We start from the raw sequence: 25721 nt of genomic DNA on the forward strand, positions 1-25721 counted from the left end.
GATACCAGATGAAGATGGGAAATTCAGGGATGCCCTATGACAAGAATAAAAATAAACATATAAGGTTTATGGGAGAGGCTGGGAGTCACAAAAAGAGTTTGTTTGGCATCAAGTTTGGGCATAAAAAAGTGTTGTACTGATTTCTTCTTAAAAAAATTAATTAATTATCTGGGACTCCTCTCATTCTTTGGTCTCAAACAGAAGCAGAGATCAAGGCTTTCACTTGATTGTCCTTCCTAAAAGTACTAGTGACATGAGTCTGGTTATATTCTGTGGTTGTTTACCCTAAAACAGTAGTGCAGAAGTCATATGAAATATAAATAAATATATGCCCTGAAGTGGTCAGGCTGTTGAATTACTTCATAATTTTAGGTCCCTTCCAAGTGAAAGTGTCCTATCCTATCCTATCCTATCCTATCCTAAATAGTTCCATAATTTGTAGTGCTGCACATATATGACAACAGTTTTCTATGCAGATATAAAAACAGTTCATAGTGTTACTGGTACGTTCCAGTTGTTCCAGTGAACAGACATTTTTTAAGTAAAGAAACTGAGCAAGGGAGAAATAATTATAATTTCAAAAGTGGTGGGGACATTGGAGAAGATGTTATAGAGACATTACAAAAGAAAATGTTAAGTGTTGTATAGACACTGGGAAAAAGGATCAATCAGTGAAGAAACTACATCATGGAGGTCAGAATATGTAAGGATGAACTAAGACCAACCTAAAAAAATAATAAAAAATACATAGCTAAAGCTTAACTCCTAAATGAGTAACACCCAAAAACCTGTCAATCTCTGTTTCAGGAATGACAAGGCTCATAAAGGCACAGTGACTTCTGGAAGTAAGAATGAAATAAGAAATAGCATGTGAAACAGAAGGAAATTCAGTGTTTGATGTTCTCGACTTGGAGGGTAAGTGAACAGAGAAAGTATAATATGCATTCAAGATTTCTGGAAAAACAAACAAACAAAAAGGCAAAATCCTACTTAAATAGCAGCTCTGATATGAGGGATCTCTCATGCATTTGGCAGACTGTTAATATATGATAGGAAACTAGAAAAACATAGTATTTGTGTATTAAAAAGTACACAAACCAAAAAAAGACTACAGATAAGGCAATTGTGCTTTTCATAGTATTACTCAGGGCTTGAAGAAACTTTTGAAGAAAAGATAAAGTCAAAATAAAATTAAATCTTAAAAAGTCAATTGAAAATATGACAAAACCATAGACTTTCCACAATATCTCATGACCCTGAATCATCTTCTTTTAATAAAGCACTTCACTTTAAATGCAGTAAATATAGTCATATATCTGGAGTTCAGCGAAGTATTCAAGACAGGGTCACAGGGGAAATTTCTTGGGCTGGAGACGATTAATACAAGAACTGGAACTTGGCTGAAGAATTGCTTAAACGGGAGATGACAAGCTGTATCTAAATGGGAAGCCTTGGATCACTTCGATGTCACAGTGGAATTTCTCAAGGACCAAACTTGGACTAACTTCATGTAGTGTTTTCATTATGACTTTGGCACAGAAACCCAGAAGTGATGTAATGAAAAATGACAGCACAGAGTTGGAAGTCATTGTCACTATCATGAAAGTTGGGAGTGCCATGGAGAAAGAATTGGATGGCCTTTTATAAGAGACAGAAATGGGAGAAAATTCAACACTATGAAAAGTGAGAACAATCATTTAAGCAGTACTAAAACTTTCTGCTGGAGAGGGTGAGTGCTGAGGCTTGAAAGTAACAAAAAAAGAAGACTGTATACTAGAAACTCACAGCATGACTATAAGCTGCTAGTGTTGCAGAGCTTTGTAAAGGCACATGTGATCCTAAGAGAGGGAGGGGGAAGATGTCAGAGTGCAAAGCAATGGTAAGACCATTAAAGAAAGGTGGATTAAAATACAAATAAAATGCCAGGCAGCATCATAATATGGAAGTCATTTGCAATTTTCAAATGGTTATGGTTCGTTTCTTATTGTGAAAGGCAAATTATTCATGGTCTGCCTGTGACAGTGATAACTTTTGTGATTTAGCCTCTCTGCCTCGGCAGTCTGCTCTGCAGAGCCATGGCCAGGTGAGACCATGTCCAACAGCAAGCAACCATCATTCATATTTTTTCAAAGATTCCACATTGCTGAAGAATAATCAGGGAAGGCTGAAAATGAGGGGTTCTCTGTACAAGTTGCTTCGCAACTTCATTGTGTTTGTGTGTTTTCCGTATTCAGCAGAATGACCTGGTATGACCTGACTCCATTAAAATAAATGGATTAACATGGTAGGAGTTCACTCCAGTCTTGCCTGAAGGCCCAATCAGTCTTTGAAAGCTCAACAATCTCCATGTTCCTATTAGAGTTGCTTCTAGTTCATTCCCAAGTTAGACAGGCAAATGCAGGCATCTTACCTATCCTGCAAATGGATGATTCCGGGGTCCACCTTGCCTGTCTTATGCAAAGATTATAAAAGTTTTCTAATCAAAATTATCTGAATTTCTTTAAAATAAGAAGTACAGAAATTTAACTTCAGCAACTAGTACACTGTCTGTTCAACTCATAAAACTCTAGTCCCTGGATAAGGAAGCTAAATCAGCCTAGTATTGAAAATAATAATAAAAAAGGATTCAGCTGAGGATGTAATATAAAACATAAATGGCTGAGAGAAGCCAGTGAACCAGGACTTTAGCATGTAGATTTTTCTTATATCCTTCTTTTCACCAAAGAATACAAAGTCCTTAGTCAGACTGATTATCAGATTAGGCTATTATGAGGTGCTGATCTGTCTGCTAAAGTATATATTCTTTGTATTTCTGTTCATCTTGGAGTAGGATTTTTTGCTAGTTCCTTTTCAGTGTTTTGTTTAAGAACATTCAACATTACACTTTCTTCCAAAGTGATTTTCTAGTACTGGGCAATGCTTTTCAGTAAATATTTTATTTTGATAGTTACTTAAAAATAAATTGAAAAAATCCCAATCGACTTCAGTGTTACCAAACTATGAAACAGAATCTGAAATGTAGTTTCAACTAAAACAAGGAATGATGGGAGGAAAAAACACATCGATTTATCTTTCTGAGGCATAAAAAAATTCCAGTTTGAAATTATATTCTACGTTTTAAAAGCTGAATTAAATTTGAAAAAAAAATCCACAAGTTTTTAAAAGGAGTCAAGAGCTAAAGCAAACCTTTCTGGGTGCCCTACAGTAGAGGTTTTGATCTGATTATTTTTCCTATTTAACCTAAAATTCAGATCATGAATAGGCATTTTGCTTCATTTTCACGTTTGGATAGTAAAGCAGAGACTCCAGGGTCAGTTTGACTCGAGTGACTTGGAGTCTCTTTAGCTGGGCAGAATGAGAATCGGTAACCACCCAGGAGTATTTCAGCTGGAGGGATTACATTCATGCCAGCGTTTCCCAGAACAGCTGCAGCAAGAAACTTGCATAAAACCTGCTGCCTGTAAAAAGAATTAAGCAGTAAATGAGGGCTTTCCACTGGACCTGTGTGCAGGTTTACTGGGCACGCCTGCAGATGCATCAGCACAGATATTTTGCTTACTTCAGGGGTATATTTGCCCCTCAGCTGGAGTTAGCTATGGTTGTGAAAGTAGGTGTTTAACTGTTTGGAAGGGGCAAGGAGAAGAAAACCTGCCCACACTACCGGTGTTTCTGTAACCTGTGCATGAACTTTTAAATTAAGTAGCTTTGTTCATAAGCCTTAGTTATCTGGCATAGAACAGCTTCATTGCTAATGCCAAAAAAACCCATGTGGTTTAGAAAAGCAGTGAGTCCGTCAACTCTTCACAGCCCTTAAATACTCTAATCCAAGAAATAAATATATAAATGTGTTGTAAAAACTCATATTACCCAAAATTTGTTTTTAAAGGTTCAATTGCTGAAAAGCAAGGCTTGAGGGTCTTTTTCATCAAACTGTTTTGGAGGGATAAAAGAAAAACAGGTTTTGTGTGCAGAAAGCAAATACCAAGCAGGGGTGTTTCAAAGAAAGCTAAGTAGTTTGGTTTTATTAAAATCTTTTTGTGCTTGTCTTCAACTTAGAAATCACAGCAGGTCAGTTTAAAAAGTCGGGCTACTTTCCTGACAGAGATAAAAGGCAAATTAAACTCCTGCTACAACCTTAATGTCTTATTTGAAAGGACATAAAAGTAGAGTTTAAACTCACAATGTAATTATAAGGAGCTCTGTTGCTGTGAGATGGAAACCAAAAGTGAATTCCACCTGTCTGGGTGAGGAAGAAGCCTGTGGTCTCACGATGGCCCGGGCTTAACTCTTTTGAAGACTTGTCCAAGGTGATCTAATCTCTGTGTCCTATCTCCCAGTTTACAGGAAGGCCTAATACCAGTTCCCTGAAAATTGTCGAGATAAATACATGAAGACAGAGTGATAAAAAGACATCATAAAATTACTGTAGATTCACAGTTCTTACAATCTAATGTATGGAAGTGCAATGTATTTCATAGATAATGAGCTTTTCAAGCATCAGTCTTGCAGTACTCTGCTGCAGTACCTCACACTTTCTGGTTTTTATTTCATCTCTTATATATAGAGAGAGCAAGTGATGCTATTGCTTACCTTGATGTAGCAGTATGTAACGACAAGTTTTCTACCATCTCCCTCAGCCAGAGCACCCTGAATAATGTGTGAGAGTGGAGTAAGAGAACCCACACAATGTAGAAGCACCCAGGTCTGAAGTAAAGATCCTAACAGATGATTTCCTGAGTCCTTCTTTGCCAAAGAAACAAATTTTGTCACAATCCTCTCTTTTGAGAAACTTTTTATGGAGCAACTCTTAAGTTTTCCAGCAACACACTGATGTCATTTGAAAGGAAACTTCTCAAACCATCTCTGAATCAGAGAAGCAAAATGCCATGCTGCTTGCCATTACCAAATGCCATCCTGATGGATCAGTTATTCACTTGGTCAATAAAAGAGATGTGGGGATATTTTTAAGATAATTGAATGCAGCTACTAAAAGCTTAGGATGTTCTCATCATTTTACCAGCTCAGAAAACCCATCAAAACACTGCACAGCAAAGCCTTTCTCAAAAGATTCTTTCCTGCAGTTTTACTGATCTTATCACATGGTGTGTCACACAATGAATTTTTAGTGTTAAGCTGGTGGATTCTTACCTGTCTCAGTGATGCCAAGTCTCATCATATTATCTCAAGTCTTACAATAATTGAAGAGTTTATGAAAATTCAGCTCCAGGCTTTGTGTTCATATGAGATTGATTTGCATTAAAAATAGATAAAAAATCAGGTTCCAGCCTGTGGCAGAGAAAAGCTTGGAAATTCAAACCATAGCAACTTGAAAAATAGAAAGCAAATAAAATATATCTGAAGACCATTCTTGGAAAACATTGTGTATTTTGAGTCTCTTATGTAAGCCAATGACTGATTTGTCAAGTGTTTGGGAATGGTAAAGATTAATTTTGCTTATAGGATTCCTGTTAATATTACATATTTCATGTTGCTTTGAAACTCCTGAGGGATATCTTCTCATCCTTGGAACTTGTTCATTTTAAAAACTTCTTTGTTTCTAAGCCTTGACTGAGCAAAGCAGACATGAAACAAGAATGGTATGACTAAAGCTTTACACAGATGACATTACAACACCTGTCAAATGAAATTCAAATCTTCAAATTAAAAGCGATTGGAGGTACAGGAATATTTAGACAAATTCGGCAAGAAGCTGGCAGGGTAATTCATTTTCATTCTGCATATGGGTGCCTTTGACATTTTCCCTTTATTTATCCAAAGGGGGTCTTCCAAATTTCTGTAAATTCACAGTCAGAAACTAGTTTAGCTGTTTAACCTTGGCTACTACTTGAAAGGTATGTCCTAGGTTAATATCAGTCAGAAAAACTAACTTCTGATTTCAAAGTAGAAAAACTGGTTGAAGGCTAATAATCAACCTGAAATCAGCTGTCATGGGTTTCCATTAACAAAGACAGTGAGAAATCACTGCGGGCAAGTATTTAGGCAACGAAACATTTTCCAGTAATGGAGCAACCTGCTCTTTTGGCAGTTCAGTTTACACACAAATCATATAAATCCTGGATCTGCATTTGGGGTTAACAATGAAGATTATGCCTGTTACACCTCAAGCTGTAATAGAACTTAACCTAAGCCAGAGGCCAGTCTTGGAATGGGCATCCTTCCCTAACACATGATTTCCAGATGCACCACTACCTCCTCGATCTTTATTTAGTACTTCTGACTGCATTGTTTGCTAAATCAATCCTTCTTCTTCATGATTCGTGATTTTCTCTTCAAAACATAGTCTGTAATTCAATTTGTACAGTCCAAAAAATTTCTGAAACTAACGGACTTTGTAAAAACAGAGAAATTCTACATTTTCTAAAATTAGGAATCACATTTCTTTCATGGAGATATAATATTGGAACTAGATGATCATACAGTCCAGAAGCATTTTCATTGTGAATTATGAAAATAAAATATAAAGTCTATGACCAATATAGACAGATGCAAATTTATATCTGTCAGGCATATTGTTATAAACAATACAGTATGCTGTTAAATTCTAAAGACAGGATTTTTCTAAGTCTGGACTACGCTCCCACTGAGTTTAAATGATTAGTTTTTGATATGTAAAGCATCCTATTGAGCTTCTCAGGTTTGCAGAATGATGGCATTTTGGAGTGGATATCTGATCCAGGCTTGTCCATTTAACTTTCCAGACACTTTTATTGTTATACAGCACTCCATCTTGAAAGACATACAGCGATTCTCTTGCCATACAAAGCTCCAAAGCTGGAGCGTGGTCCGGAGTTTAAACATTTATTATTTACCATGCTTAAAACACATCATACCAAGCAACAAGTGAAAAGATGGAATTTAATTCAAGTATACTGCAAGAATTGAACAAGGACATGTGTGAACAGATGAAGGGAAGATAAGAAAAGTTAAACATTACTTTGGATATTTGGATTGCAAACACTTTAAGACAGCGAGTGGTTTTAAAAAGCAAAGCTTTTCAGTCTGAGTGGGTCCTTTTTCATCTGTAAAGATTTATATGATTTTAAAACTATTTTCTAATATTATATTTCTTTGCATGACAAAAAGCAAATATGGTCTGGCTGAAGTGCTCAGCAAGAATTTAATCCAGCTGGACTGAACGAGGTACAAATACAATTTCTATATTTTTACCAGGAAATGCATTATGCTTTATAGGGTCTTATTTTTCAGAAATTATTCAAATAACGCATCCTGGCCAGCATCTAGTCTAGGAGACAGCATTGTTTTAGCCAACAGAAATTCTCTGGGCAATGGAATTTCCATTTTGTAGGCTTACCTGTTAAAACTATCTAAAGATTTTTGGTGCCACCTCTTAGATATGTGTATTGGTAATTGATTTTCCAGGTCACTGCTCAGCAGTGACTTAGACAGTCCTTCAAATTAAGACTCCATTAAAATTACACAAGCACACAAGGTGGACTCAAAACCTACTTCTTTGGGTATCTTGATTTTATGTTTAGCAGCTCTCTCTATACTAAGACAACTCTAAAGATAACAAGGATGCTACTTGTCTATCTTTTACACTGTTTTGTAAAAGAACCCCAAAACTAGTATGATTTTAACCTCTAAGGAAAAAAAGCAACTACAAAATGCAAAAGGATACCCAAAGATCAGCCTCCATGAACAGAAGACTACTACCTAACCTGTCTATGAGGCTTCTAGGGCATCTTTTTTTTTTCTGCCTGGGCTTTTTCTGTTGCTACTGCTACTTTCTTGGAGAATAAAGTTTAAGTATACCAAAGGGCTCAAGAAGAAAGTCAGTGCTAAGAAAGAATGAACAAAGAAATGTGATCTCTACTCTAAAGCTCTGAGTACCTTTCGTGTCTTTCAAAGGTGTGGATGAGACCTTACCTTGGTAAAGCTAAAAGGCTATAAAAGGGGAAAAGCCAATTTATATTTGTACTGTTTCTTTGTGTCTATTTTTATCCTCATGTGCACCAGGCAATAATCCCTGGGTGAGAAAAGGCTAGATGATTCTTCTGTCTGGTCTGTAACAGTAGCATTCAGATCCTGGTTTGTTAGATTCAAGGCACTGTGTTGTTTGATATCTATGGAAAAGGAGAGAAATTTTTGCCAGTCAGCAGTGAATGTTTGAGGGTTTTTTTGTTAAATACTGTTTTAGCAGTGTGTCATGGGCTCAGGAAACATCAACAACATGGCTGCAGAAACAAATGTAACTACAGGAATTTATCTCAGCCCACGACTTGCATGTACTCCTTTCTCCATCATTTTTCCAGAAAGCATCTAGTCATATGGCCATAAAACTAGGAGCCAGGAGGGATATAATTACTAATTTGCACTCTTTTGTTCTCTAGGTTTGGATATTTTGAGGGAGACATTCATACGTAGAATATCAAAACATTTTGTAATTCCCATGCTTTTTTAGTTTATCGAGCTTACAAAGGAAAACTGTGTTATATAAAACGTAATACCTTCCGTTCTCAATCTAATATTCACAAACTTACAGAGTACAACAATATGTGAGAAAAAATGCCTATCCACAGACTGAATATTGTATTCTATACATTTTCCATTTAGTCTGCCACTTGAGATAGGGTTTCAAAGTCATGCATAACCCTTCATTCGCAGGGCTTATCCAGGCTTGTATTGATGGATGAAACTCATACTCACTATGTGTATGGGAAAAAGCACTCTATGTAATCCTCATAAATCCTTTAGTGATGCGAGTGCTGTTTCAGCTGAGACATTCCAAGGGAAAATGAAAGATCAGACTCCAACTGCACGTGTTAATTAGATAATATTGCATTTTGTACCACTGTTATCTTAAGAGACTTGTACAAGAGTAGACAAATGTGTGATTGGTTGGGATATTAACTGATCTTTTCTGGAGTCCTAAGTAAAAATCCTACCAAGAGTCACATGCGTTTAGTTATCCCTTTTAATTATCAAACACAAGACTTAATGTGGTACAACTGCTTCTCTTTGTTCCAGGAGAGGTCAAAAGCTGTACTGACAGAGATACTGTAGTTCAGGGCTGAGATGTGCTGGAAGGTTTGGAAGGAGCAATCCAGCAGAGCTTCTTCTCATACTATGACTTGCTTAAGCAAACACAACTCCATGGGGTAGTAAGGAAAAAAACTGGAAGAGCACCAGGAGATATTTGCACAACTGGAACCATTCCATCCTCAGTCAAGTGAAGCAAATAGCTTTAAAAGCACTCTCTATTTCAGCCATCCAAGAACAACACAACAAAGTGGACACCATGAGAAGTCAGTTGCCATAGACACACAAGAGTCTAACTAGGAGAACACCCACATACACTGAGCTTTGGTTCAGTTAAATTCTAACTCTAGTTCTTTTTGGTGCAAGTGTTGCTATTACTCAGCTTTAAAAGTTACCTCAGAGCTTCAGGAAACATGCAGAACCATTGGATAATAGAATCATAGAATCACCAGGTTGGAAAGGACCCACCGGATCATCGAGTCAAACCATTCCTAACACTCCCTAAACCATGCCCCTAAGCACTTCATCCACCCGTCCCTTAAAGGCCTCCAGGGAAGGTGACTCGACCACCTCCCTGGGCAGTCTGTTCCAGTGCCCGATGACTCTTTCCGTGAAATTTTTTTTTCTGATATCCAACCTGAACCTCCCCTGGCGGAGCTTCAGGCCATTCCCCCCTGTCCTGTCTCCTGTCACTTGGGAGAAGAGGCCAGCTCCCTCCTCTCCACAACCTCCTTTCAGGTAGTTGTAGAGAGTAATAAGGTCTCCCGAGAGTAATAAATCCACCTCTGAGATGAGACAGCAAAGATGAAAATATATCTAGCTTAGACAGAGGCGGGATATCTTGTTTTCTCACACCAGGCTCCACAGACACTAATTCCGCTTGACTAGCTCTTCAAATCTGTGAACCTAACATAACACAGGCTGCGAAGTGTTCAGTTGTCAAGGAATCTTCAAATAAATCCTGATAGGAGTGGATGATTCTTATAGCTAATGCTAGTACTAGCACTAAAAACTCATGTGAAAAGGTCTTTAAAGATGCTCTGAGTTTTTAAAATCTTACTTACCCATGGTTGTACATTTTCGAACTTGATGTACAGATTTCTTCCTTTGCTTAATTAACGATAAAACCCAAGAGCAACCAAGCAGAATTTGACCTAACTAGTTAGACAGTACTTCTACACATTTCTGAAGCTGCACAAAATGAAAGAAACCATTTTCCTTGTGGATGTTCCTGCAAGCTCTTTTTAATTTAGAAATGAATTATTCAGGTCTTTTTTTCATTTGAATGAGGCATGAACATAAATTTCTATAACAACACAGGCATTCGGTGCCAAAAGTAATAAAGCCTCATGACAACAAAACAAATAATTATTCATAAGTCATAATTTAGGTCTGCTGCTTCCCTTCCTCCCAAGCAAGCTTTCTGTATCACTTCAATGCCTCCAGCCTTCCCTTCCACCCCTAAAAATAGAAGGGACTGAAGAAGATATTCTCAAGACACGGCCAATGCCTTTCCTCAGGCTTTTTGGAACTTGCATGTTTCTGAAGAACACACCTTTTTTTTTTGCCAACTGCTAAAGCAAAGGTTTCATCTTAGATACCAATTATCTATTCTGGAACACACTCACCTAAAGAATGTGTTCCACAATAACCTCCCACAACAGTTTCATGATGCAGCCAAGACATATAAAAACTGCTATTTTTTTGGAAAACCTGACGTGTAGATATGTTACTTTGAAACGTGATCTCCAAAACAAGAAATTCAAATATTTAATCTCGGAACACCTAGTCATTGTAGGTCATTTTTCTAGTTCAACTGTGGCTAAGCTTCTCTTTGACACTGTTCTACATGTATATCCATTTTGGGCTCTGGGAAACATTGTACCTTGGGAGTTGTATTTCTTCAAATAAAGTGTATCACAAAAGACAAAGTGCACAACAGAGCCTTACTGTGATGTAACCAGGCAGTGAAAATAATAGCTTCTACCCTATACATACTTTGTCACTCTCTGATTAGTCTTCTTCAGATTTCTCCCTTCTTGCATTCCCAGAAAATCCTAGTGAGCATCCCAGCAAGAGTTATTGCATCACTGTATCAGGAAGCCTACCCATTTAATGGCTAGCTACAATATGAATCAGAAGGTTTAAAGAAGTTTCAGAATAAATAAAAGGCAAATATAGATGTGTGGACACAATAATGAGGCCCTGAACTGTGTAGTGCATTAAAAAAAATAGAGAAGCTTGGATTAGGTTCAGTTAGAACAAATCTAAGAACAAGATTTACAGTGAAAGCTGGGCAATTTTTAATTTATTTTCTTCTTCTTTTTTGACGAATGATAACTTTCTCAGATTCTGTGTCCAGAAAATGTTATGAGGTTGGAAGGAAAAGGGCTGGTTTCTTGAATCTGCCTTAAAGAAAAACAGAAACAATGTTTCATTTTATTCAGTAATCAGAATACTCATTCAGAATTTGGAAAACAAAGGACCAAATTTTGTTTCTAACAACTAAAAAGTAATTCAAATCTTTCTACTCCCACAGCAATTCTCTCACTATTCAATAAACCTGATGATTTCAAGTTAATGCAGCAATCTTATAATGTCAGAAAATTTGGAAATGTCCTCCAGTTTCTCCTTTGAGAACTTTAAGTTAAGTATATAATATCCCATATAAAAATATTAGCACTAGTTATCCTACACACTTTTTCGAGACACTCACCTATAAAGTGATAATTATAGTCCACTCGTGAATATTATTTATAGAAAGTGGAAGAGCTCAACCATGATGCTGCCATGAAGCTGCACTTAGAGCGTTCTTCTAGGGGGGACAATTTAGGTTCAAATGTCCTCAGGCAGAGTGGTGCATTGATGCTGAACCTGCCTCTGATCCTAAAAAACCCTTGACTCCTGCCCAAGGGTTTCACAGCCTATACTGAGAGGTTGAATTAGTGAATAAGAGTGAAGTTATTTTCCAGTAGTAACTTTTCTTTCAGAAAAACTGTCTGTCTCTTTTCTTTTAGGTTGAGTTGTCAGACAAAAGAACAGGTTTTTAGTTCTTTAGTTTTCCAGACCTGAACTGATTTTCCTTCCTTACCTAGTCATACACCATCTTTTTTTTTCTCTCTCTCCTTTTGATTCACTTGAGGAACTAAAACAAGTCACAACTCTGTTATTTTCACAGGCCACTCACAATCCATGCCAGCTGTCTAATCATTACGAAGTCCTTTCTGGGCCTCACAGTTGAGATGACTACAGGAAAGACTGATGGAAGGAGAGGGCAAGGACTAGCTGTGTCCATCATCGTACAAAGGTGGCACAGAGCATCACTCCAGGCTATGTCACTTGGGACTGGAGTGATAGGAAACAGAAATCTAAACTGAATAGGAATAAAGCTGATGCTTTGACAGGAGGAAAGAGATAGTGGACACAGGATGACCTGTCTGTACTCAGACTTGGTAGGATGAAAGGAGGCTTCCCCATGGGTGCCAAAAGCCTAGACCTCAGCAGTCAAGTCACCTTCAAGAAAAGAGGGTGTAGTTTTCTTGTCAATCATATATAAAACAAGATTTCAGAGAAGGAATCTAATACCTCTGAAGAGGCTACACTGTTCAAGAATAATATGTGACATTTTACTGTTTTGGATGCTTTGGGGTACTTCTGTGACTCACTTCCCCTCCTGTTCCTATGTAACATTTACTGACTGTTTTCCCTTTACGAACACCAGAACGATTCATATGAGAAAGCCAGCCAATATTTCTCTGTTAAAAAGGAATCAGGATTGTAAAAACTGTAAAATTACATAAAATATTCAGCTAAAATATCTATTAATGAACAGCTAAAATTATCCCCTCATTAGGAAAAGGCATATCTTCAGTTCAAGGGAGACAACGAGCCATCTAGTACTATAAGTTTGAGAGATGCCTAAGTGCTAAATTAGACTGGCTTGAGATATTAGCATAATGTTCACATGACACTTTTATGCTGCTGTAATTCCCATGAGTTGGCTTGTGAATTGCCTCAGCTACTGTAGCAGGACAAAGTAGTGCAATAACAAGGAAGAATTTTCACATACTACACTTCCAATGACTGTCACAGTGGTCTCATTGCAGTAAACACAGTGAAAGTAACGTTCTAAGTCTGAAAAAATATACCAGTTAATACCTTTTCAATGACTATCTCTGTCAGAGAAGACTGAATGGTCATTTCATTTCATTTATTTTATTTATTTTATTTTATTTGGAAGCTACTGGGAAAGCTGTGACAATCCCTATCCCATTGTTACAGTGTCATTAATTTACAGAGGTCTAAGTCAACCCTGGGGAATTTTTAAGACCTTTGCAGATTGTGAATGCCCAACTATGTGAACAGAGCTTAAGAAATTGCTTTTTTTCCCACAGCTTTGTGGTAATTGACTTTGGGGAAAAAAGCAAGTCAGCTTTGCAAGTTTTAAGTCGTTTAATAATGCCACAGTAAATATATTGAATAAAATTATCTGTTCCTGATAGCTGCAATCTTGGCATGTTCTTAAAATACACGCAGTCTGAGTAACCATGCTTGTCATATATTGAAGCTTTGTGGAATCTGCAAGCTATGTTTACATTTCTAATGGCTAAAAGTCAGTATTCTCACTGTGTATATTCAAGACATCCTGCGCTTTGAAAAAAAGAAAAGAAAAAAACAAAAAGAAAAATTCAGTGTGTTATTCTTTTTTCTTGGAAAAAAATATCTCAAAGGGAGGCCATATTGTCCCTAGCCATGGCAGGGGGGTTAAAACTAGGTGATCTTTAAGATTTCTTCCAATCCAAACCATTCTGTATTAGATTGTCTTAAGGCCCAGCTTTAATAAGTCAAAGTTCAGGATGTTTGGTGTCTACCAGAGCTGTTCGTGATCTTGCCCAGCTGGCTGATTTGGAGCAGCAGGAATTGGTGTCTGCAGAAAGATCTGAAATTCATGTTACATTCTCTTCTCCATCAGAGTGATTAAAACTAAAAAAAAAAAAAATAAAGAAAAGTTACTCCAGGTTCATGTTAAAAAACAAAACAAAACAAAACAAAAACCAAGAAAACCAAACACAACACCAATAAAACCCCAAAACAACTAAGAAAAAAAACCCCTTATGAATCCGCTTATAGCTTAAGGTCATAGTTTAGCCCTTACTCAGCAGCTAAACTGTACACAGCCACTCTCTCACCCCTCCACACGTGGTAGGACAGGGAGAAGAATTGGAAAAAGACAAGAAATGCTTGACCTTCTACAAGTGCTGTGATAGCAGTGAGTGCGGAAATCACAGCAAGCACTAAGAAAGCAGCTAGAGGAAGATCAGTCGTGGAATCCAGATTGCCTCCTGGCCTCTGGATAAAATTCCCATTTTATAGAGAGCATGATATTATGGTATGGAATAATCCATTGGTCAGTTTGGGTTAGCTGCCCTGGCTCTGCACCTGCACACTGTTAACGTGGTAAGCTGAAAAATGCTTGGTTTCTTAGGAAGACCTAAAACCATCAGTGTACAGTAATTCTATTCCAGCTGAGCATAAACATTTCCTAGCAACAAATAAAACAATATATTTTATCAACATTATTCTGGCACTAAATCAAAAATGCAGCAGTTACTTCGAAGAAAATTAACTCTATCTCAGTTGAAAGTAGAACAGGGTCACAAGTCCCTAATTTATTTTCAATGTAGACTATTTATGGTGGGACAGTTCTGATCTCTTTGCAGAAGGAAATTGCAATGCTATATCAGAAAAAAAACTTTTCTGGTAGTAGATTTATTTTTAATTTTCACATTGTGAGCGTCTGCTCCTTCTCCTTAATGCCTTCATCATTCGAGATATTAGTCTGCAAAGACCACTCATCCAATTTCAAGTGATTGTTTGACTTAGTATTTTTTACACTTTTTTGATGGTTTTATTCCTTTCATGGATTTTTTTTTCAGAAGTACATCAAGTAGAAGTTGCTTGTTCACAATTTAAAATTCTTATGTTTCTGAGGTTTCTTACCTCTTAAAGGCAATATCTGTCTCTACCATAGGGCTGTTACACAGTAAGCAATTTACCAGTAGTCATTTTTGCAAAATTACCTTTCTGGCATTGTTTTAAGATTTTTCCCAACCCATGCCACAAAAATCAACATAATAGAGAGTATTGAACATTTTATGGGGTGTGTGTGAATGAGTGTCTGGGAAAGGTCAGGCTTCCCATAGGGCGGATCAGCCACCAGTGGAGCAGGAGAAATGTGCTTTGCTCTATTCTTGTCCCACCTCATCACTCTTTCCTTTTTTTTGTATGAGAGCTGAATTAGCTTTTTGAGTGTAAGCTGCCCAACAGAAAATGTGAAAACCACTAATATGGGCAGTGGATAATAAAAATATGGCCAATAGTATTTTCTTTATAATTTTTTAAACTAATGTGTATTTCTGCTAAAGAGAAAAAAAAAAAAACCCAAACCCTAACATTCCTATCCTATTACTTATTCTCAGTATTTAAGCCAGGCATCGTTATTTCTTTCATCTTGACCATCACATTCTTGAAAAGGTCCTTTTAAATACAGTCAAGGCTATGGTAATATATACAGAGTTTCTCCAGGTGATGCACTGTCTCCCAGATTTTTCTTCCGGTTCCTCTGTTGACAGTTTTCTTGTGTTTCAGCTGCAGACTCTCTGTCTGTGTCTGTGTTACAAAATGGACAAAGGCTATTCTGTGTTCCTGACCTCCAATGACATGACACGGGCTGCATTCACACATCTCTTCTAGCTGCTCTCCAAAGAAAACCAAGATGAAAATGCCCAAACTATGCATGAGAAACAGACACAGATATGTGCTGTCTCCAGAATTGTGCCCAGACATTGTCTGGAAAATGCTAAATAGCACAAAGGAAAACATGGTAACTGTTAAATAACATAGATATTGGTGTGCTCGTGCTCCAACTTGCTCCCCGATCATAGATATTTAGACTGCTTACTAGTATAGACATAACCTCTGGGGATGGAACCAGCTTTTATTTTTGTTGGTGAAAATGTGTTAGCCCAACAGGTTCTTTATTGCTGACAAAAGGTCTTTGGAATGATGGAAATAGTATCTTATTACTACAGTACACTTCTGATTTTTCTGGGAAATTTAACTTGTGAAACTAGAGTAAGATGAAATGGAGTTTCAAACAATTTTTGTCTTCGTTTTTAAAATATATTGTTCTTTTTTTTTGTAACCTGAAAGAAAAAGACTCGGGGTCTTCTGAGTGAAACTAATAAAAATATCCATAACATCTCCTGTCCTACTGGAAAAAAGAGAATAATTTTTCTTTCTGAGTACCATCGAAAGTGTGGCTGTCCACACAGACACATTCCTGTCAAGAAATAATATGGATGATCTTAGAGAAAGAAAAGCAAATCAGGAAACTGCTTGCAGAGATAAGAGGGAGGAGGATTTAAAAGGATAGTGTTTCCATAAATCAAGGCAACCGGTGACAGCTTTAAAGTAAGGGTCAAAAACATTGCAAGAGGTGTCACTTGGATAAGAAGTTAATCCAAGTTTCCATCTCTCTCCCTTTAGTGCTTGTTCAAGTGGAAGTTAAAGATCCCATGGCATTATTTCAGGATTATAAGAGATGGATATGCTGCCCAAATTCTCTCTTTCAGGATCATCAGAGGCCTCTGCACCAGTATCAGTACACATAGATTTATGTGATTGCTGTAAACAAAGGGAAACATTTGTCTGCATACCATTGCTACAGTTTATTCAACTTGTTTGAGTGGCAGATCAGAATGTTAAATCAGCAGAAAAATGCTGGATAGTGTACATTGAAAAACCTACCAGGATTGGTTTGCAGTGAGAAAAGAGAAAAAAAATAGAACTTTTTATCACAGACCATTTCAATCACTGGTGAAAACTGAACATCAGAGCATCCCAATACCTACTGACCCAGATAAGAGGGTTTGCACAAATTTCTCAGAAGTTCCCTGAGATGCACTGTACATGAAATTATGTTGCCACATCCTAATAGAAATTAACATTTCTGTGTCAAGAAGAAAATTACACTTATACCACTTTTGGGGGGTAATCTGAAACCAAAGAGCTGCAATACCAACAGTACAATTTAAGGACTTGGACTTTGCATCATCTTTACTAACAGGGGCATCTTTTAATGAGATTATTTAATGGCAAATGAATTCACTTGATAGGTTTTGAAATGGAAAGTATATGAGATAGTTGGCCTGAGGAACAGAGAAATTATGTTTATGCTTCAATGAAACAGAAGTCAAATGCCTGTGCTACTCCCACAACATATCATCAACAGCATAGGTAGAAGCTCTAATGCAAAATTGTAAAAAAAAGTTCTTCAAATTCATCTGTATATAGTAAACTTCTAGTTTATCTGTGATCCAATCCTAATTCATCCTTCCTTAAACTTTGTGGAAGTCAGTTGAGTTGCTATAGATCTTTTATGAATAAGAATTCTATCAAGTGAGCTATCTTTGAAAGCAGATATAAGTGATTCTGTATTTGTTTGAAAAACAGATAAAAGAATTCTGTGTTAATATTATTTACATAAAAGATTTTAACAGATACATGCAAACTAGCTAGTGAAGCATGGTGCTCAGAAATGGGAAACTGAAGGCACTGCTAGGATGATTTCATTTCTATAATGTTACCCTGAGTGTTTCCCTTCTGTTTTCATTATCCAAATGGAAAAAGGAGGGAGAAAAGGTCAGAGTAGTGACATTTTTCTGTATTTATAGTAAAAGAGAAATTAACTTGAAGGCATATAACAGCTGGAAAAATTGGAAATTCTAAGTCTGATTTTCCTTTTACACCAGTTTTACACCAATAGAACTAACTCCAAGGCTTAAGACTGTTGGACAAATCTCAGGGCATGCTTCCCAGAATGATGATGGAGTGGAAGGGAGTTTCTTTAGGCATCCGAGTTTCTCTCTAAATGACTGTTTGAATGCTGAAGAGACTTTGCTCTAATTGTACTGTAGATAATTTGCAGTCTTGCATAAGAAACTTTATTATTCAAATCTAAATATAATAAATCTTCTTTGGAAACTCCTTTGGCCTCCATTAAGTAATTCTGATATATTGCAATGAAGTGAAAGCTATTCTTTCCAAAGGGAATAATATTGCAGGTGGAAGGAGGAATTTTAATGGCCGCTTTAAGGGAACACACAAGCCGGAGAGGTTATAATTGGGGAAAAAATCTTGTATGTCTATTTGCACAATTCCTGGGGTGGTAACAAGATTTGTATCTGAATGAGATGATTTCTATTTTAAATTGAAACACACGTATTAATGGGTTTGAAACACACTGACAATATCTTTTTAATAGAACTGGAAATTATGAGCAGCAGGGACGGCATGACCCTACAGAGTACTACTGTATAACCTATTTATTGAGATAAAAATCAAGGAAGAATCAATAATGTAAAAACAATGGGACCTCTTCCTATGAACAAGTAAATAAAGCGGGGGGAAAAAAGGCTTCCTGATTGATGCTTCAGTGATTCCCCAGATTGTGGGAATTGTCTGCTTTGATGGCTAATTTCTGGAGGACCCTGAGATGTTCTTTTTCTGAAAAGGTCTTGAGATGGCAGAAAGGCTTAATATGTGAAAAGCATTCAGCTGTGATCATGACAATGAAATGCAGATCAAATATTGCAACTCACTAATCTATTATTTATTACAGTGATGAAGTTGTCAGGATGAATTCACCAAGATAACAGAAAATAGTCAAGAAGATCATAACTGATGCACTGAATGTTTGAAGTAGTTTGAAAGACAAATTAAGCACGCAATATTTAAAAATACGCTAATCTCTACTATTAATAACACTTCCGAATTATAATAGATGTTTATTAGTTTATTCAAAGAACCTTTACACTTCATGCAGACCATAACAGTTTGCTGCTACATGCAAACTGTAAAGAATCTTTAAAATAGTAATAGGCAGCACAGCTGGACACAGTAGGCATCACACCTGTCACTTTGGGAATTTGTTTAAGCTCCTGTGATTGCAACGAGTGCCACCAGAGTGGTTATTGCCACCTCATTGATGAATGCATCATTCAGTGTAAATAAATCCCCTGTAATTTAAGCGTTATTCTCTGTTATCCAGGAGTACAGGGAAGAAAGAGTGTCAAAATGTCAGTGAGAGGCAAGAAAGAAAATATCACCTGTTCTTTCCAAAGAAATAAAATACTTTATATAGAAATATTGTATTCAAAAGTGATTATTCACTTAAATTACAATTATTTTTAAAAAATCATTGAATTGTGATGAGCTGGAAAGGATTTAATAAGGTGCTTCTTGTGTTTGAATAAGTGAAAATAAAAAGTGAAAGTGAAAATAATTTTATTTGGAACAGAGCCAAAAAAATTATTTACTGATTTGAGAATAAATATTTTGTTTTGAAATGGGAGAAAGAGATCTTTTGAGGAGGGAAAAAAAAGGAATTAATCATTCACAATTAGCTGCTGATCTCAGAGCACTTTAAGCAAGGGCCATATTTTCCTTACTGAAGGTAGGGCAGCAAATCAACTTCATTGCAACTGCTCTGCAAGTCCAGGCTAAGTGTGGGAACAGAGCTGGAACACGTTTGGTGTCCCTGGGAGAATGAGGCCAATGTAGCTTAACGAAGCTACTTTCAGTGCGTGGAGCTCTGTTTGCTGTGAGAAGGAGCTCTCTGTGGGTTAAGTTACCCAACTACGATTAAATCGTTTGCAGTTCGGAAATCTCCCCATTACACACTGCAGATCACACCACGGATTTCAGGTTTCACATTTGAAACTTTGGCTTCAAATCACAGCTGGGTGCTCTGTCAGTCTTCCCACACTACTACTTTAGGAGGTTTTGTGCAAACTTGGGTTCTCTATCATGAAGCAGTTATGTTTTTAGCTTTACACTTTAGTTTCTGTCTCCAAGCCTCTGTGTGCTCATAGAATCACAGAATCACCAGGTTGGAAAGGACCCACTGGATCATCGAGTCCAACCATTCCTAACACTCCCTAAACCATGCCCCTCAACACCTCATCCACCTGTCCCTTAAACACCTCCAGGGAAGGTGACTCGACCACCTCCCTGGGCAGCCTCTGCCAGTGCCCAATGACCCTTTCCATGAAAATTTTTTCCTGATGTCCAGTCTGAACCTCCCCTGGCGGAGCTTCAGGCCATTCCCCTTGTCCTGTTCCCTGTCACTTGGGAGAAGAGGCCAGCTCCCTCCTCTCCACAACCTCCTTTCAGGTAGTTGTAGAGAGTAATAAGGTCTCCCCTCAGCCTCCTCTTCTCCAGGCTAAACAACCCCAGCTCTCTCAGCCGCTCCTCGTAAGACTTGTTCTCCAGCCCTCACCAGCCTCGTTGCTCCTCTCTGGACACGTTCCAGAGCCTCAACATCCTTCTTGTGGTGAGGGGCTCATATCTCATGTTTTATGAGCAGAGGTTACCCTTGCTCTCCTGGTCAGGAGGACACAGGTAGATGTTGCTCATAAGGCTATTTGTGTTTCTAGAGGCTGCTCACACTTTATGGTGAGGGAGGATCACTATTGGCTTCACTTTTATCAAGTGGATGGGGATGGGTGGCAGGCATCTTTCATCTCTGCTAGCCAGCACTAAACAGAAAGTAATCAATGCCTGTGTGGGAGATAACATCAATCGTTTTCATGCTCTCAGGGAAAATGTGGACCAGAGCTTGCTTCCTGCCGTGCCCTGGGTGCAGCTATGCACTGCTGCTTGCTCAGGCTCACACTAGTTGGTTTGGGGTTTTTTAATAGCTTCTTTTGTAAATTTTTTTTCTATCCCTCCAGTTCCTATATTGAAGGACAGTTCAAATATGTTGGTTGGATTACTGAAGACAGGCTTTGGTCCGTTGGCGTTTCTGTCCCTGGGGTGATTTGTTGGGTTACTCTTCTAGCGCCTGTGATGCTACACTGCGGGTACTGAAAAGCGCCAGAACAAACGTGGGAAGATGTGCCAGCTCTTGGTACAGCTGAAAAATCCTGAAGCAACAACATTTGGCAGAAAACAGAAACATTGTTACTACAGCAACCTACTAAAATCTGTGTCTAATCAGCAGAGCACCACCCCACCACACTTGCAAGAGAAATTTCTAATGAAGGGAAGCCCAGAAGGGAAGGGAAACCAAACAGCAAATTTAAGTGTCACATAGGGTAGGAATGGAGCATGTGCTCAGAGGTTTAACTCTTTAGAGCAGAATTTCTCTTCTTAAGCCACTTTTGTTTGACAAGTAGAAATTAGCTCATGCTCAGATGTATGTGTTTTTTATTAGAATGTGAGTGAAATGACCATTGTAGCTCCAGACAGCCACTAGACCATCCTTGTGTTGAAAGCAGTAAAGAAAAAAAAAAAAGGTAGAAGAAGCCTGTTAATGTTACCTCTGCTGGTTGCCAGCACAGAATTCTTTCCTATAGACCATTATCAGACCATTATCTAGTATTTTAGGTGGGATAATGGAGTCACTGACAGCTTTAATGAAGACAACTCCTTTTGCTGTGAATAGAGAAATTTTCTCATCCTTCCTAACATGCTGTCCCAGATTTGTATTTGTCTATAACTCATTTGCAACTTCCCACCACATACTACTTAACAGGAAGTTTCATACTCAAAAATTGCTGCAATAGCATAGGAATGCAAAATATTCAGCAAGATATGACAGATAAAAAGGGCACTCTGGTTTGTTTCTAATCTTCCTCCATATCACAAGAAGAAGGAGGGGCCTATTGTATTGTTTTTCTTTATTCTTGCCAGATTAGGTAAGTCAGTTGTGGATTTTAAAGTGTGCAGAACACATGGAACTTGGATATGTGAATGTGCCACTCTAAACAGAAATGTGAACCCAAGTTTTCCATCCCAGGTCTGTAACACTATGAACACAGCTTCCGAGAATACAGTAATGATCTTGGTTAGACGCTCCCTCACACACTCATCAAGGATCAGTGTTGCTTATCAAAGACTGGTGAATTTAGAGCAACTGAGGATGGAAACCCTCTTCTTAGTCATTGGCTGTGCGATGGTTACTTTCCACTGAAATAACTGTGGGCAGCTAAGGAATGTTCACCTTGTAAAGTGAAAAGAATAAATAAAGTGCTATGTGTATCCTTCAGCCAGGCAGTTATACAGGGCAGGTTAAGTTTCTAGAGGTCATTGATAAAAACTAATTATATCACTCACACAGTGAGGATCGTGGTAAAATTGTAGTGAACTATCTAGGTACTCAATACTTCAGTCCTACAATCAAGGAGACAAATTATTTTTTGAAGGAAGACGTAGAAATAAGCAACAAACAGATAAATAGGATAATATAGTGTAAGTTGTTCTTTGCCCAAAGTAGTCCCCAAAACATTATAAGTCTTCTTCAGTTTCTTGGGAATACAGCTGCTTGGGCAACTGGCTGCTTCCCAGACACTATGTTAATGCTCCATTCACAATTTGCAATTTCGAGGGCTTTTACAACAGTTCTGAACTTCATAAGGACACATCTAAGTTTCAGCTGACCCAGAAATGTGAGCTGCTGTTCACTGTACTGAGCTGCTCTTGCTCCACTTTATTTTCAAGTGATTTCTGAATTTTCCTGAGAGTGGCTGTAGAATGAAGGACCACACACAGTTCTTCCTGCTAGAAGGACACTTACCAGTGTCTTCAATGTTTCCTTATGGTTTGCGACTATTGCACCTCTAAGCCACAAAATGTTGCCTTAAATTAGGGTAACACCTCAGCCCAGGCATGTCTAAGCATAATGAATTTGTTCAGGCTTTCACAGATTATTATTACAGATATAATTTCTTCCAGGTTGCAACAAGCTTACTTAAACAGAAATGTTCCCAAACACCTTAGGGCAGAAAAAATCCAAACTGAAAATAATTCAAGCTTTCCCCTTAGACGCTTTAATTTAGCTCCCATCCTCACCATTAGATTCCAAAAGAGAGTTCCTCCGTGTTTAGGTTTCCTTTACTCTGAATGTGTTCCATTTTTTGATTTTTTTATTTTATTTTATTTTTTTCACTTTTCAGAGTTCAAACACCAGACGTACATGTCTGGAAATATCAAGTGTTATTACAAGGTAGACAGAAAGAAGCACACTGTAAACTCAAATCACATCCAAGATTCCCATAAAGTTCACTGTTGCGCAGGAGATAAATACACCGTGCCTATACTGCTCAAAAATGAGCTTTTAGTTTCTAAATATAACAAATGGAGAAGCAAGAACAAATTCTTAGCCAAATTTTATCTTTTTTTTATCTCTCTGGCTTTCCTGAGTGCAAGATGAGATTTTGGAGAATGGGGTAAAAAAAGAGACAATCCTGCCTCTTACAAGCACCCAATGCAGATGTAAAAATCAGACAGTGAGGAATAAATATAGTTTTGTTACAAAACCAAGCTTGTTCATTGGCTTTATTGAGTTGCCCTGGCAAAAAAGGAAGACCTAACTCAGCCTTGATGTGAGCAGTTGTCTCCCAAATATGCACTTTGCTTTCCAAAAGGTGCATTGTGTACTTTTATATAATGTTAACATTTCTCTTAAATTGGATAAATGCACATGAACAGAAAAGGTTTCATGCAAATGAAACCAAGAACACATGTTTTATTAACGCAAAAATTGTGCTGGCATGTTTTGTTGCCAAAGGAGTCTCTCCACACCTGTTATTACTTCCATCAAACTAAGACCATCCTCCAGTCAGGTGGCCTGGACAGAATTCCTTTTGGCACTGCTGTCTTGGCAAGTCATTAGGCAACAAAATGCAACACTTTGGACTGAGCACACTCGGGAATGTTTTTGACCATGAAGCACAAAGCCATAACCAAGGGCCACCTGGTCTCTAGGGTATTAATGTGGAATGTTACCAGCTACGCACAACCACTGCTGACCTGTATCAATACACTAATCACTTTTGGCTCTGTTTTCCTGAATATATATATCTGAAAGTTGTTAGGTAGAAAGACATTCCCTCTGCAGGGCTATGTAGGACTATCAAAAGACTGGTATAAATAAAATATGACAGTGTAGATTCAGATTATCTGAAATGTGTCTAAATTTAGGAGTATATATGCAGACTATTAACTACTCAGTAGGTATCTAAGTTCTCATGATGATCATCAGTAATTTCAATAACTTGTTTGACAGCACCTGGAAAGCTATACGGCTCCTCTTAAGTAAGCGTCTATGTCATGGTTTAATGGCTATAAACTGGAGAGGAGCAGATTTAGACTGGACATAAGGAGGAATTTCTTCATGATGAGAGTGGTGAGGCACTGGCACAGGTTGCCCAGGGAAGTTGTGGCTGCCCCATCCCTGGAGGTGTCTAAGGCCAGACTGGATGGGGCCTCGGGCAGCCTGATCCAGTGAAAGGTATCCCTACCCATCGCAGTGGGGGTAGAACTAAATGATCTTTAAGATCCCTTCCAACCCAAACTATTCTGTGATTAACTTGCCTGAATGTAGGCATTCAGTGGCATTCAAGACATGCTGGCATATCAATTGCTACAGAACAACAGGGAGATGCCTGCTGATATGGTTTGGTAGCTAGCCAGAAGAGGTACGGTAAGATGTTTCAAATAGCATTAGACTCCAACATTTAGGCAATCTGGCATTTGACCAGCTATGACTGGATTTTACTGGATTCAATTAATTTATCTAAATTTGGTGTCTGACATCAGTTGAAAAGCCCTAGGGAGTCTGAGACTGTTGCACAGGACCGGAAGATACTGCAAAGTACTCACAGCAGAGCCATGTCTTGCTCAGTTGACAAATGCAGGGGAGGAAGATGCCAAAAAGGTATCTCAAATGCCACCAAACATCTGAAATCTCTAAATCATGTCCTAAGTCTCCATTGACTACCATAAGAGATTGAACAATGTCTCTCACTTACTTGAAAATGCATCATAAATGCTTAACTTTAGATGTCCAGATTCAGACCTGAGTCTTAAATATGAGCTTTCTAACAAACTGCTTTGTTGAAAACATTTTTTGTTTCATCTCATTTGTTAAATTGAAACTAAAAATTGTACAACATTATTCTGGTTTTAATCATGGAAGTTATTGCAATGGTAAGGAAACTTCTGTGACTTCAATTCAACAAATCTATCCATTAGACCCTTTTAAAATGAATTTATGCTTAGTGTGGTGTACATTTTTCTCTGTAGTTTACCTGCTTGATATAAGTAGTACAGAGAAACTGGAAAAACTGTGGCTAAATCATTTCAGGATTTAGAAGTGCATATTTTATATCAGGCAGTCATGAGAATGCTGGAATCAATAGAAACTGGAGCACATCTAAATGTACAGAACATAGAGTACAATGACTTTTAACATGCAAAAGTGAAAGGAGAATATCAAGATAGTCATTCTAATTGAAAATGAATGATGGTGAAATGTGGCAGATGACAGTTTTCTCATGAAATAAATTCAAACTTAGTCATGATCACAGACTGTCTATGGTTAGATTGTGGACCTCAAAAAAAGAGCTATGAATTAAGCCTAACCAGTGGAAAGATAGATCCAGACCATGTATCTTTTCTCAGGATTTATTAGTCTCAATAGCTACTAGTCAGAATGGTCTGAAATCGCTTTCCCTAATTATAAGAAAGAATGTGACAAGTTTAAATTATTCTAAAACTTTTCTGGTAAAAAATTGTGTCTGGTTATTGTAATCTATTAATAGTTCTGTATAAATACTCTAAGTTCTTGCACTTGC

This window comes from Cuculus canorus, chromosome 1 (genome assembly GCF_017976375.1).
Source record: "Cuculus canorus isolate bCucCan1 chromosome 1, bCucCan1.pri, whole genome shotgun sequence".
NCBI lineage: Eukaryota > Metazoa > Chordata > Aves > Cuculiformes > Cuculidae > Cuculus > Cuculus canorus.